This window comes from Panthera leo, chromosome D1, assembly GCF_018350215.1.
Source record: "Panthera leo isolate Ple1 chromosome D1, P.leo_Ple1_pat1.1, whole genome shotgun sequence".
Taxonomy (NCBI): domain Eukaryota; kingdom Metazoa; phylum Chordata; class Mammalia; order Carnivora; family Felidae; genus Panthera; species Panthera leo.
In genome coordinates, this window is record NC_056688.1 from 70,796,264 (window position 1) to 70,810,534 (window position 14,271).

Below are 14,271 nucleotides of genomic sequence, written 5' to 3' on the forward strand. Positions count from 1 at the left end.
AATAAATAAACATTAAAAAAATTAAAAAATAAAAGAAGAGAACTAGTCACGGGGCGCCTGGGTGGCTCAGTCAGTTAAGTGTCTGATTTCAGCTCATGTTTCAGGTCATGATCTCAGGGTTTGAATTCGAGCCCTGTACTGGGGCTCTGCGCTAACAGTGCAGAACCTGCTTCGAATTCTCTGTCTTCCTCTGTCTCTGCCCCTCCCCAGCTCATGCTCTCTTTCTCTCTCAAAAGAAATAAATAAACCTAAAAAAAAGAAGAGAACTAGTCACTAGGAATCTGTACAGTATTTTGAGCTCATCTTTGCTACTAATGTTTGCTACTAATGTTCTCTTGAATTCTTGAAACCATAGCTTACTTAACTAGAAAATAAGGGTAAAGCTATTTACTTCCTAGAGCTAAGGAAAGATATTTGTGCACATGGGTCTTTTACATAATAACCATACTTTATGATGCACGTGTGTGTGTGTGTGTGTGTGTGTGTGTGCATGTGTGTGTGTGTGGTATAGCAAAAACAGCTTAAGATTTGGGTTTTGAGACCTGAACTCAGCCTTACATCTCGTAAGAAACCCCAAGTAAGTGCTGTTTGCCTTATTGAGTCTTGCCTACCTCAGAGCTTGTTGCAAAGTTCAAGTGTAACAGAGCATGTGAAAAGGCTTTGTAAATCATAAAATGCCATATAGAAGTGAGCTTTTATGAGAGTGATGATAATTAAAGATCTTCTTTGGCACAGTGTCTGATATGTGACAGATACACGTAGTTTAAGAGAAACAGGAAGTTAATTTAACTCATTGTACTAGTCGACTAGGGCTACAGTAACAAAATACTACAGACCCAGTGGCTTAAACAACAGAAATTTATGCTTTCACAGTTCTGGAGACTGGAAGTCCAAGATCAAGGTACTGGCAGGGTTTGTTTCTCTTGAGGCCCCTCTCCTTGGATTGCAAATGGCCATCTTCTTGCTGTGTCCCTACATGGCCTTTTCTCTATGCAGGCACACCCCAGGTGTCTCTTCCTTCTTACTAGGACACTAGTCCAGAAGGATCAGGGCCCCACCCTTATGACCTTGCTTAACCTTAACTTTTTAAAGGCCCCATCTCCAAATACAGTTGCATTGGGAGTTAGGGCCTCATCATGTGAATTTTTTTGGCAGGGGGAGGGCACAGTTCAGTCCATAACACTAATCATTTAAATATGTTCAAGGCCGTTCTAGGTCCTGCTCAATACTGCTGTGGTATACCTCAGGATAGTGTGGCTCCTGGACCTCTGCCCCAGGATTATTTGAGGTGTTTGGTAGAAATGCAGATTCCTCAGTTCCATCTTGGATTTACTAAATCAGAACTGTTGAGGTTCAACAATCTGCATTTTTACCAACTGGGTAAAAGTTGTTTAGGTGATTTTTGGGTACCAAAATGTAATAATTACCCATACAATGGGAAGCACATAGAAGTTTGGAGTCACACTGCCTGGATTTGAATCCTTGTTCTATCAATGACTAGATGTGGAATCTTTGCCAAAATACTTCATTTCCCCATGCCTCAATTTACCTATATGTGAAATGAATATTATTACTACCTTCATATTGTTGTGAGGAATAGAGATAGAGGATTAGAGGATGCTTCATAATTTAGACATTTTTACCATTCTTCAACTTTATGTTCTGATACATAGTGGTCCATGGAAACTTTCTTCACTTTTTTCTTCCTTGCAATGCCTCTTTTTTCTTTTACCTTTCCTTTCATCTTTTATTGTCTCCTCTCTCTCATCTCTAATCCTACACAACCTTTAAGGTGGACTTTTCTCTTTTAAGTTTATTTATTTTGAGAGGCGGGGAAGAGACAGAGAGAAAATTCCATTCAGTCTCCACATTGTCTGGGCTGAGCCTGACATGGGGCTCAAACTCACAAACTGTGAGATTACGGCCTGAGCCAAAGTCAATAGTTGGATGTTTAACTGACTGGGACACCCAGGCCTCTTAAGGCGGGCTTTAAATCCCACCTATCTCATGTCATGTTTCTTGATCCCCATTACAATGTGGCTATCTCTTTGTGTATTCCATTTTGCATTATAATTATTCGTATATGTTGTGTTCCCCACTGGCTATTGACAACCATGAGAAACAAGCCCACCGACCCAATCAAAGGAGGGGTGTGGAGACTCAGAGAACAAGTGAGGCTTTAATCAATGTTCTTGCAAGAGCAGGTGTCTGATGGACAGGCACACTCAGGGCAGTTACAGCAGATAATTTATTCCCTAGCATGCAAGTCCCTCCCCTTGTTCCTCATTGGCTGAGTACTACAGAGGTCACAGCCTTACCCGGACATCGCCTATGCCCATGTAAGGCAAAAAGTAGTCTGATTGGAACAAATGTACATTCCCTCAGGAGGAACTTTCAGTTCCTCCTCCCTTTGTTCTTGGCACATGCTTGTTGCAAAAAATAAGCCCTCAAAATGGAGAGGGGAAGAACAACCAGTAGGTTAAGTGTGTAAATGTTTGGGACTCCGTTGTTGAGGAGGGGGGTTCGTACATATTTCCTATAGGTTGTAAACCTACTGTTAACTAGACAATACAGCTTTTATTCGGTATTTCTGAAAATGAATCATCTCCTTTACTTCTCACACAACTGATTCCATCCCAAACACATACACATGTGCAACATACATACACGCATACAGTGTGTATTCCTTTGAGGGAATTGAAATAGGGTTTAAATTAATAAATATTTGGGATCAGTAGTGATCTACTTTTTTAAGCTGAAGATCTGGTTTAATTCTTTGCAAAATTCACTGTATGCCCGCCATATACCGGAAGAAGTAGCTCCTGATTTAGGGTCTGGTAGTGTATAGAAAAACTGGAAACAGAATTTTGACAAATGCAAATGTATTCAGGGAATAAAGCTAACATTTTTCTCAATTCTTATATCCCAGTAATCGAATAGAAGTGAATCCTAAATGGGAGTAGTTTTTGCCATCCCAAAATACTCTTTGGCATAGGATTGTTTGGAGCTAAAGACAATCAAAACCCAGAAGATTTCAGGAAAAACTCTTTACCTTTGCCTCAACTGCCAAAATTTACATTGGAAAAGGAAGAGAGCTACTACCAGAGACACCTTTTTACCTGATACATTTATCTGCATAACAAGGCAACCTTTGTTTTCTAAACATCTCCTCTGCCTTCCTGTGAACTGCCTTCTTCTCCTTTGGTTTCCTTAGTTTAAGATGTTGTACAAGCTTCAGTAACCTGGCAGTCTTTTGCATCTCATATTTTTATGGGGCTGTTTTATGTACAAAATTTATTTTTCTCTTGTTAATCTGTCTTATATCAACTTACTTATTGGGCAGCCAAAGAACCTAGAAGGGAAGAAGGGAAGTTTTTCCTGCCTCTACCACCGCTTGGTTCTTAGGAATATGTGGCCAGAGTAAAGAGCTTGAGAACGGGGTTGATGAAGGATGAAGGAATTTTGATTGTTAGAGAAACTTGGAGCCTACAGTTTATTTTGAAACTATTTTTAGTAATGATTTAGTCAGGTTCATTCCTATGAAGGCTTGGAAATGTCTGGTCTATTTTATAGCACAATAAAACCTCATGGTTTCCTGGTTGGTTGGTATTTGTTTAAAGAGAGTGGGTTGCTGGTCCAGACAACATTTGAAAGGTCATAATGAGAGGAAATCTGATGTAAACGTTTTCACCTGTAAAAAGGAGAGGTTACCAAGGAATAATATCAGCCATACCCATGGGGCTTATTGGTTAAAAAAAACCCATAGTTTTGGTTTATTTAAAGTCTTGTCCATATTAGAGTGGACAAGTGTTAGTCATCCTTCCAAATATGATTACACACCCCATCCCCATAGACAGTATTAAAATCTTGAATTTATATGGGGGTTCTTGTTAGTTTTCACAGTTTGCACTTACATTTAATATAGTTACTAAAGCACCAAACCATGCTTGAGAGTTGTCACTGGGAACAGTCCAAACAAAATTGGAGTGAAGACTGATGGTAGGTCAACTGGAACACTGCACTGAGTCCTGGCTGTTTAGCAGGAAATGGATGTTAAATATGCTTGCTTTTGTCTGAATTATCTGACCACATGTTTTTAAAAACTTTTTCTAACTGTACAAATCTACCTTTTGTTTTTCATTAGATCTAGTGGCTTGTTTATTATTTGCAGAGCTGCTGAAAATATTGTGATTTTAAGTTAAGAATGTTGAACAAGGGCATTTAAATGATCTTACCAAATGTGTCTTCTAAAAAAAATGATTTCTCACCAACTTCAAAGAGATGCAAAGAAAAAAAGAATCAGACTAAGATTGCACTATTCATCTAAGCTAAATAATAACTACTTAGTTAAAAAAAAACCCTCATAGGTATGTTAAACATTTATTAGCTTCTGTATTACATAAAATCCATGATCTCACTTATTTTTTATTCATTTATTTGTAGGACACCACTATGACCACAAAATAAATGCTAGTTTATAATACCTATTTATAAAGATATAGGGAAGGGGGCACTTGGCTGGCTCAGTCAGTAGAATGTGAGACTCTTGATCACAGGGTTGTAAGTTCAAGCCTCATGTTGGGTGTAAAGATTACTTAAAAAAAAAAAAAAGATGTAGGGAAGACTGTAGATGCCATTAAGGGAAGTGCTATTATTTTTATACAGTAGAAAAGTGTGTGTGTGTGTGTGTGTGTGTGTGTGTGTGTGTGGTCTTTATATTGTATCAGGTAAGCTATTTAAATTATGCTTTTTTGGGGGCACCTGGGTGGCTCAGCCAGTTAAGCGTCCAACTTTGGCTCAGGTCATGATCTTGTGGTACATGAGTTTGAGCTCTGCATAGGGCTGTGTGCTGACAGCTCAGAGCCTGGAGCCTGCTTCAGATTCCGTGTCTCCCTCTCTCTCTGCCCATCTCCTCCTTGCACTCTGTCTCTCTCTCTCTCTCAAAAATAAATAAACATTAAACAAATGACAAAAAATTAAATTATGATTTTTAGCTCAAACTAACAAAAATAATGATGAAACTAAAGGCAAAGCTTTTTCCTGGTTAAACTTTCTAGAATGAAACTTTTCCTAATGTTAACATAAATATTAATTCATTTTTCAATCCACTGCAATCTGCCTTCTGCCCCTACCTTGGCAAAAATTCCACATAAGGTTGGCAATGACTTTCTATGGATATTTTCCTGTCTTTGTCTTTTTAAAATGTGGCATTCAACATCTTTTGTCCCTCTTCTTCAAAAAATTGTTTTAATGTTTATATATTTTTTAAAGAGAGAGAGATAGAGCATAAGCAGGGGAAGAGCAGAGAGAGAGGGAGACACAGAAATCCAAGCAGGCTCCAGGCTCTGAGCTGTCAGTACAGAGCCCGACGTGGAGCTCAAACTCATGACGAGATCATGACCTGAGCAGAAGTCAGACGCTCAACTGACTGAGCCACCCTGGCTCCCCAGTCCCTCTGCTTTAAATGTCCTATCCTTATTTTCATTAATTAATTAATTAATAAAAATAAGAGAGAGGGAGAGAGTGAGCATGGGAGGGGGCAGAGGGTGAGAGGGAGAGAAAGACTCTCAAGCAGGTTCCATGCTCAGCACGGAGGCTGATGTAGGGCTCCATCCCACGACCCTGGGATTATGACCTGAGCCAAAATCAAGAGTCAGGCGCTCAACTGACTGAGCCACCCAGGTGCTCCCCATCCTTATTTTAGTAAGTAACACCATTCTGCTTGATTATCTTTCTAACTTTGCCAGTTCCTTTTTAGTCATCCTTTTGAGAAATTCTTTTGCTCTCATGTCCCTTATAAGTTGGTATTCCTCAGAGTTCAGACACAGGATCTCTTCTCTTCTCGTCTCACACTGTATACTTCACACTGTGTATTCTCCTGGGGGATAGCCCATTTTCCTCCGGGGCTTCTGCTTCTGCTTATATACCACAGGCTTCCAAACTATTTCTTTCGTCCAGACTGCTCTCTGAGCTTCAGACTCATACATCTAACTGCCAAGGAGGGTCTCCACTTGGATTCAACCTCTTCAGAATGAAATCCATCATTTTTATTTTAATTATTCCTCTAGGACTTCTTATCCTGGTTAATGGCTTCAAGATACTGTAGTCACCTAGCTTAGACCTAGGGAAACCTCTCTGCATTCCCCTTTTCTGCCTGTGGGATTGATCAGAAAGTTCTGTGGTTGCTATTTATTCATTCAGTCCTTCCTTTCCAAATTTACTGCCATTGCCTTCCAGAACTTTAATTTAGCCTGTTATAATGGTTTCCTAAATTATTTTCTAGATTTGGTCTCACATTCTTCCAAACTATTCTTCGTGAAGTTCCAGCACTGAGATTTGAAACGCACAATTAAAATAGGTCTGCAAAAGAAAAAAAATGATATGTCTGTTCCTTGCTTTAAAACCTTTAATGGTTGCTTCTCACTCACAGAATAAATCCCAGCTCTTTAGGATGGCCTATAGGGCTTCCCAGGGTTTGGAAGCCCTTCTACCCATCTATCTGGTATCATTTCTCTATGGTCATCCTCCAACCAACCCAGATCGTACCAACCTGGTTATCGAAATGTTCATGCTACTTCGTGCTTTCGTGTCTTTGGACATACTGCTCTCTGTCTGGCATGCTCAGTTTTCTCCTTGTCTACCGAGGGACCCCTATTCAATACAGGAGCTAGCATGTCTTTATCTATGAATTCCTCTCTGTCCCACCACTGTAATTGGTAAGAGCTATATTAGGACATTTCATACTGTGCTGCACTTGTTTACATATTTTCTCCTCTACCAAACTGAGGCCAAGCACTATATCTTATTCATATTTGTATTTTTAGTATCTAGGGCAATGCCCGGCACATGCTGAATGAATGAATAAACTTTTACAAACATAAATATTTTCTTGTCTTCACTAAGTTTAATGCTATTGCGGATGGAATCGGTTGTTGATGTTTGATTTTTTTTTTTTTCTGTTTCTCCCTGTTACCACATATGGGCCTTGAATCAAAATCTTTCAGCAGAATGAAATCTAAGATATAAGGCCCACAAAATTATGACGATAATATGCAGTCATTCCTTTAAACATTAATGTATTAAAATTTTTTTCAAAATTTTTAATGTTTATTTTTTGAGAGAGAGAGAGAGAGAGCAAGCAGGGGAGGAGCAGAAAGAGAGGGAGACAGAGAACTCAAAGCAGGCTCCAGGTTCTGAGCTGTCAGCACAGAGCCAGATGTGGGGCTCAAACTCACGGACCATGAGATCATGACCTGAGCCGAGGTTGGTTGCTCAATCAACTGAGCCACCCAAGCGCCCCAATGTTTTACGTTTTTAACATTTATAGTACATAATTAGAATGGAACATTAAACCTGGTGTAGCATCTGTCTTCTGATGAAAGAGAGTTGCTAATTTATCTATTTGATTGCATAGTTAGGAAGACAAAGACTTTAGACTTTAGTTGAACAAAATAGCCCGGAGAGAAAGCCTTGAAAATGAGTTGAACAGATGATATATGTAATCTGAGGATATCCTTGGAACAACCCAGAACCGATGGAATCTCGAAAAGACCCGAGAGGATGGCGAAAAGGTAAAGAACACGGTAGGATGTAAGAAACATAAATTTACTGAGCATCTAGTAATTGTTAGTTATTTTACATATTAATTTAATTTAGTCCATAACAGCGACCCGATGGCAGAGACCCTGTTATCCCCATTTTGTAAGTGAAGTAGGCAATGTGAGACGTTAAGTAACCTCCAATGTCATGCAGCTACAAAGTGGTAACTAGATCTGACGGGCCAGTTTCCTTCCCTCACCGCATGTTGCCCGGACTGTCAAATAAAGTTTCCAGAGTGGCCTGCTGCTGCGTGCAGCTTAGTAACACACACAAAGACACATTATTTGCTCTTATTTGCAATGATCATATGTAGGCGGCTCACTTAGTAGTTAAGAGTAATAGGATTACAGTTTTATTTCCAATCTCGATGCCCATTTAAGAAAATTTACTAATGAATAGTCTCACATTTATTGGTGATGCTAATGATTTGGATGACTCGTTTTGAGCTGCAAAACAACAAAAGGACACTTTCAGTAGGCTTAGTGCAGAAAGCATACTTCTGCATTTTTCTTCGGTGTGCCCACTGCCGGCTCCATTTGGAGTCCAGAAACGACTGCTGTCTGGGGTAAAAGGCGGTTTGCTCCTGTTGCTCCTGTATATTGCTTGGCCTGGCAGTTTGTCACTGTCCTGGGCAAAAATCCAGCTTGTGGTAGTGAGGTGGTTTTGTGGCAGAACTCCACAATTAACCACAAGTTCAGTGTCAACGGTAGGCTGTGATCCTTCAGATCTGCTGGGATGGCCGGAGCTGAAGAAACTACCGCTTGTCTAAGGATGGAACAGGAAAACTTGGAAGGGGTTTGCATTGCTGTTTATTGTTCAAGTTTCAGGTTTTAGGCTTAACACACAAAATCCAGGAAATTTCAGATTAATAGCTATGTAATTAATACCTTTATCAGTTTTGTTTTTTGTTTTTTTTTTTTGTAGAAGTATGGTGGGTTTGTGTCATAGATACAACTGTTGCTCTGAAAACTAGAAATAGAGAAAGGGAAATTCTTGAAGTAGTAGAATGTATTCTTTCATAGCAAAAGGCATCCAGGTATCATCACTTGAATTAAAAACAAAAATTCACCCGCGCTATCTTAAACACTTATTTTATTGGAAATTAAACCAAATATAAACATATGTATAATGCTTTCTATAAACCTAGGATAGAAAAGGTTCTTTTACTGAGTCGGTAAAAAATGGAGGTTAAGAAAAACATTTTTCAATAACAATATGGAACATTTTTTGTATTAAATCATATATTAAGAGTTTCGATTTAAATTCATCGACCAATAAAAAACATTCAAGGGCATACAACTAAAAAATCTGATTTATTAATTTTTTTTTTTAATTTTTTTTTCAACGTTTTTTATTTTTATTTTTGGGACAGAGAGAGACAGAACATGAACGGGGGAGGGGCAGAGAGAGAGGGAGACACAGAATCGGAAACAGGCTCCAGGCTCCGAGCCATCAGCCCAGAGCCTGACGCAGGGCTCGAACTCACGGACCGCGAGATCGTGACCTGGCTGAAGTCGGACGCTTAACCGACTGCGCCACCCAGGCGCCCCTAATTTTTTAAAAATACAAACATACTTCAAAACATTTTGAGTATTGGGACACCTGGCTGGTCAGTCAGTGGAGCAAGCGACTCTTGGTCTCCAGGACGTGAGTTCAAGCCTGTACAGGTTACTTAAGAAAAATTGCTTTTGAGTCTTAACGAAGAACTCTGCTACTCATGACATGGAGATTGAGATAAGATTGAATAGGACAGAATTCTTGTGTTTGAAGAGTGTATTGAAGAGGTAGCCATGTAAATAAACACATATGATAACAGACATTGAAACTTTTATGTAACAAATAGAAACAATCAAGTCCAATTCCCTATGAGAAACACACCATCTCTCTGGCCTCCTCATTTTTGTTCTTTGTCCCTGCATACCTCACACTCCAGCCACAGGATACTTGAGATTTCCCAAATGCACTATGGTTGTGTTCCTCCAGTTTTGCACTTTCTTGCTTCCTTTGCCCAGATTATATTTCTTCCTACTTTATGTAGGTTACTGCTACTCAACTTTCAATACCAAGCCTAGAAATGTCTTTCTCTGACTGCCCCACAGCATTATTCCCTACCCGATATTCCCACTCCAGTCTGGGTTAGGCGTCTCTCTGAACTCCCATAGTACACTGAGCTTACTTACTTCTACATCACAGTGCCTATTACACTGAACTCTAGTAGTCTTTTTACTTTTCTTAGCTTGCACTCTGAACCCTTAAAGGGAGGAACTATACCTGTCAGTCATCACTGGGTCCTTGTCAGCTAGCACAATGCCAGGCACTTAATAAATGTTGAATGAATGAATGCATTCAATAAGGGAGAGGGATTAAATGTACATAGGAGAACTGAGGAAGTAAAAGTAGTGAGGGAATTAAATATAAAGAGGAAAGAGACAAGGCAGGGGAGGGGAGTGAGATAGGAAGATAGCTAGGCAGATAGAGTCTGGGGAGACCACTGGAACTGGTAGAGGAGAAACAGATCGCGAAAAGAAGAGCAGACAACCATACAGTGGGGAGACTCTGGAAAAGAATGATTCTCTTCTTCTTTAATAGTTCTGAATCACTGTTCTCGACAGTTTCTATCACATATTCTCTTGTGCTCTGTCACAGTATGTGCATAGACATAAAGCTACAGCTTGAGGAAACTTCTAAAGAATTTTATAGTTTTTATCTAGCAGAGTGCTCTGCATAGAGTGGTCTTGTCAAGATGAACTAAAACTAAAGAGTGAGTCAAAGGGAGGTCCAGACCTGGGAATGAGTGTCAGCTGGAAGGAAAATGGGTTTTGGTAACACACGTAGACAATAGAGTCGCCATTGCACATTGAACACAGGGATCCTTTCTATACCAGAGAAAAGCCAGTCTATTTGATTTTCAAATGTATATTTGTAAATGCTAATTCTTTCATTCTTTCAAAATCTTTTAAGGTTTTCAGGTATCTTAAGGAATGGCTCTAGTTTTAGGAATTTGAAATCTCAAACTGGTTAATTTACTGGCTATTCTTGCAAGTTTCCTTGATATTTAAAATTAGTCAGACTGCTTTATATCATGATCTCTGAGAAAGTAGCGCTGTTTTTATTACTGAATTCAGAAAAAATGCATTTTAGAAAGAGCACTCAGTTCTAAGCATTTTCCCAAATCAAATTCAAATCCATTTTTCTAAAGTTGATCCATTTATTTTGAGAGAGAAAGGGAAGGAGAGAATCTGGTGCAGGCTCCACACTGTTAACGTTGGAGCCTGAACCGTAGGCTCATGACCTGAGCCAAAATCGAGAGTCAGACACCCAACTGCCTAAACCACTTAAGCGTCCCCAAATCCATTTTTTATGGTCTATTTTTTAGAGGTTGGAAATCTTTCTGGGGTGCCTGGGTGGCTCAGTCAGTTGAGTGCCCAACTCCTGATTTTGGCTCCGGTCATGATCTTGCAGTTCTCAAGTTTGAGCCCTGCGTTGGGCTCCCTGTAATATCAGTGTGAGCCTGCTTGGGATTCTCTCTCCCTCCCTCTCTGTCCCTCCCACATGCTCTGTCTCTCTCAAAATAAATATACTTTAAAAAAAAAAAAAGAAAATTTCTCCCTTTCTCCTTTTCCTTCCTTTCTCCCTCCCTCCCTTCTTTACTTTCTCACTTCCTTCCTTTCCTTCCTCCCTTCCTTTTTTTGCCCAAGGGTTCTAAAGAGGGGTTTCAGGTCAGAGAATAGGTGTCAGAACTGCTTGGTTGGTGTTGACAGGTTCCAGGGGATACCTCCACTACAGTAAGAGCATTCTGCTTTTATTTGCATAATATTTCTTTTTTTAAAAGTTTTGTTTAAATTCCAGTTAATTAACATACAGTGTAATATTACTTTCAGGTGTACAATGTAGTGATTTGTTACTTCTATACAACAGCCGGTGCTCATCATAATAAGTGCATTCCTTCATACCCATCGTCTATTTAACCCATCTCCCCCTGCCAGCTCCCCCCCCAACCCCACCACAGTTCCCCGCTGGTAACCGTCAGTTTGTTTGCATAATATTTTTTCTTTTTAATGTATTTTTTAATGTTTATATTTATTTTTTTTAGAGACAGAGGGAGAGAGGGAGCAGGGAAAGGGGCAGAGAGAGAGAGGGAGAGAGAATCCCACGCAGGATCCACGTTGTCAGTATAGAGCCCAATGCGGGGCTCAATCTCACCAACTGTGAAATCATGACCTGAGCTGAAACCAAGAGTTGGACGCTTAACCGACTGAGCCACCTAGACACCCCATAATATTTCTTTTGAAAAACATTTTAAAACCCCTGGTTGAGAGGCAACAATGCAGAATGGGAACAGTACTAAAAAGCTCTTAAAGAACTGGCAACCAATCATTTCCCGCTTTTCAACTGCTATTAGCAAATCTTTAAAGGCCGCTCCATAATCATTGTGAGGAGTCACTGACAATGGGACAGTGATAATGACTGGACCCAGTCTTATTCCTCATCCGACCTCTTTACTACCCCTTCCTACTTACATTCCGTGAGAATTATTATAAGAGTCACCAATAGATGTAGCTACTAAGATCCATTAAAAAATATTTAATTTTAGAAGGGAATTTCTGGAAATACTGCCCTAGACATGGATTTTCTTTACATCTGGATTTTAGAGTTAGAAAATAATCCTATCTTCTTAAAAAAGGTTGAAAGCACAAGTTATAAGGCCAGGTAGTTGCACTTTATCAGAAGATAGGACAGTTGGGGAGGAGGAGCTGAGACCTAACAGGAGGCTCAATTGTTATTTTGCTTCTCTGAAGATGAAGGTTAAGGAGAGAGCAAGGTAATTCATAGAGAAGGCAATTTCCAGTGCAGCAATGGTGAGCACCAGGGGTCCCAGATGAAGAGGTAGGTGTTCTAATCACTGCGCTGAGCCCAGTGATGGGACATACATTCAATATGGGAGAGAGATTAAATGGTATACAGGAGAATTGAGGAAGTAAAAGTCGTGCTGCCTATAAGGTTAGACAAGTGGGTAAGCAGCAGCATCTAGAAGGTCTGTCAAGGGGGATACTTAGCTACTAGAATAGTGGACTAGTGTTTAGGAACTGAGTTTTTGGCTCTGAGATTGGAAAGACCTAAACAGGGTTTTAGCTTTCCCATAGTTAATTGGAGGCACTATCAACTTACTGGTGTCGGTACCTAAAATGGAGAACGAAATTCTCATCCTACAAACTGGGGAACCTGGGAAAACAGGGTGTCTGGAACTTGAGAGCAAGGACCCCATTTAGAATAGAGGAATACATATGGGGTTGCATTGCACCAGGACAGCTGGGGAGCTGGGTGGTAAGCACTAGGATCCCATGTCATAGGATCATCAAACTGGGAGAATGATTCTGGTGGAGGAGATCATGGGGTCTAGATGTGAGCACAGGCAAAGTTAGGTAAAATAAGGGTGGGGTAGAGTACTGAGAAAAGTCAAAGGTATGTTGTGACGTTGACTTTAGGTCTTTTTTTTTTTTTTTTTTCACAACAGATAACGGTCATACATTCCTGAACCTAAAGACAAGAGCTAAGTAATTCTATTGGTTGTTTATATCTGGCAAAAGAATAATTAAATAATCTGAACTCTAAGAAATGTGCCTTACTAATAATCTTTGACATGGACTGTAAACAGAGAAGGGAGTTGCTATAAACATAGCAAGCTCATTCTTTTTGTGCGTAATTTTAGTTAAGTAAACTGATGGTCTTTGGTTACGTCCTTACATTTTATTTTAGAATCCTGTCAGGTGCTGGGTTGGTGTTTAGAAGTATGCAGACCAAATATAGGTTATTGAAAGACTTGGGCTGTCAGCCTTATAAAGACTTGGGTAGACAGCTGAAAAAAGGTGAAAGAACCGGAAAGCATGAAGAGTATTTTGAATTTTATTTGCCAGATAATAGTTCTTTGATACAAAGCCTTTTATTTTGATTTGTCAACATTGAGAGTTTGCTTTAGTTTGATGGTACGAATAATTTAAAGGTTGCTCTTGGCAATCTGAAACATGGATCCTAACGATGCCTACATATTTTTGTCATACGGATATTAAACTTTTTGAGACCGGAAGGGACTTTTTTGTTTGTTTGTTTGTTTTAAAGAGTGGGGGAGGGGCAGAAAGAAGGAGACACAGAATCGGAAGCAGGCTCCAGGCTCCAAGCTGTCAGCCCAGAGACCAAGGAAGCAGGGCTAGAATCCACGAACCGTGAGATCATGACCTGAGCTGAAGTCTGGGGCTCAACTGACTGAGCCACCCAGGCGCCCCAAGACCGGAAGGAACTTGAAAGGTCTTCAAAATGAACTTTTGGCAATTTTACAATTGAGAAGAATGAGGACTGGACTGGAAATGTTACGTGACTTGCTTACTGCCAGGGCATGAATGGCTGGGTCAGGATTACAAACTATGAAAAGGATTTCTAGGCCATTAATATTTCCACGCCTATCCCACCTCAGATTACTACCCAAGGTTTTAAAACAACAACTTTAATCTGAATTTGTTCTAATTTTCAAATCGGTTTATTATTTCTTACGAGAATTTATAATGGGCATTTCAGGGATGCCATTGGTAGCTTTGCCATGCTCTTCTGTAAAAGCTCAAATGCATCCACTCAGTTTCCTACTTTGGTAATGATGAGTTCTGTGCATATCATTTAAAA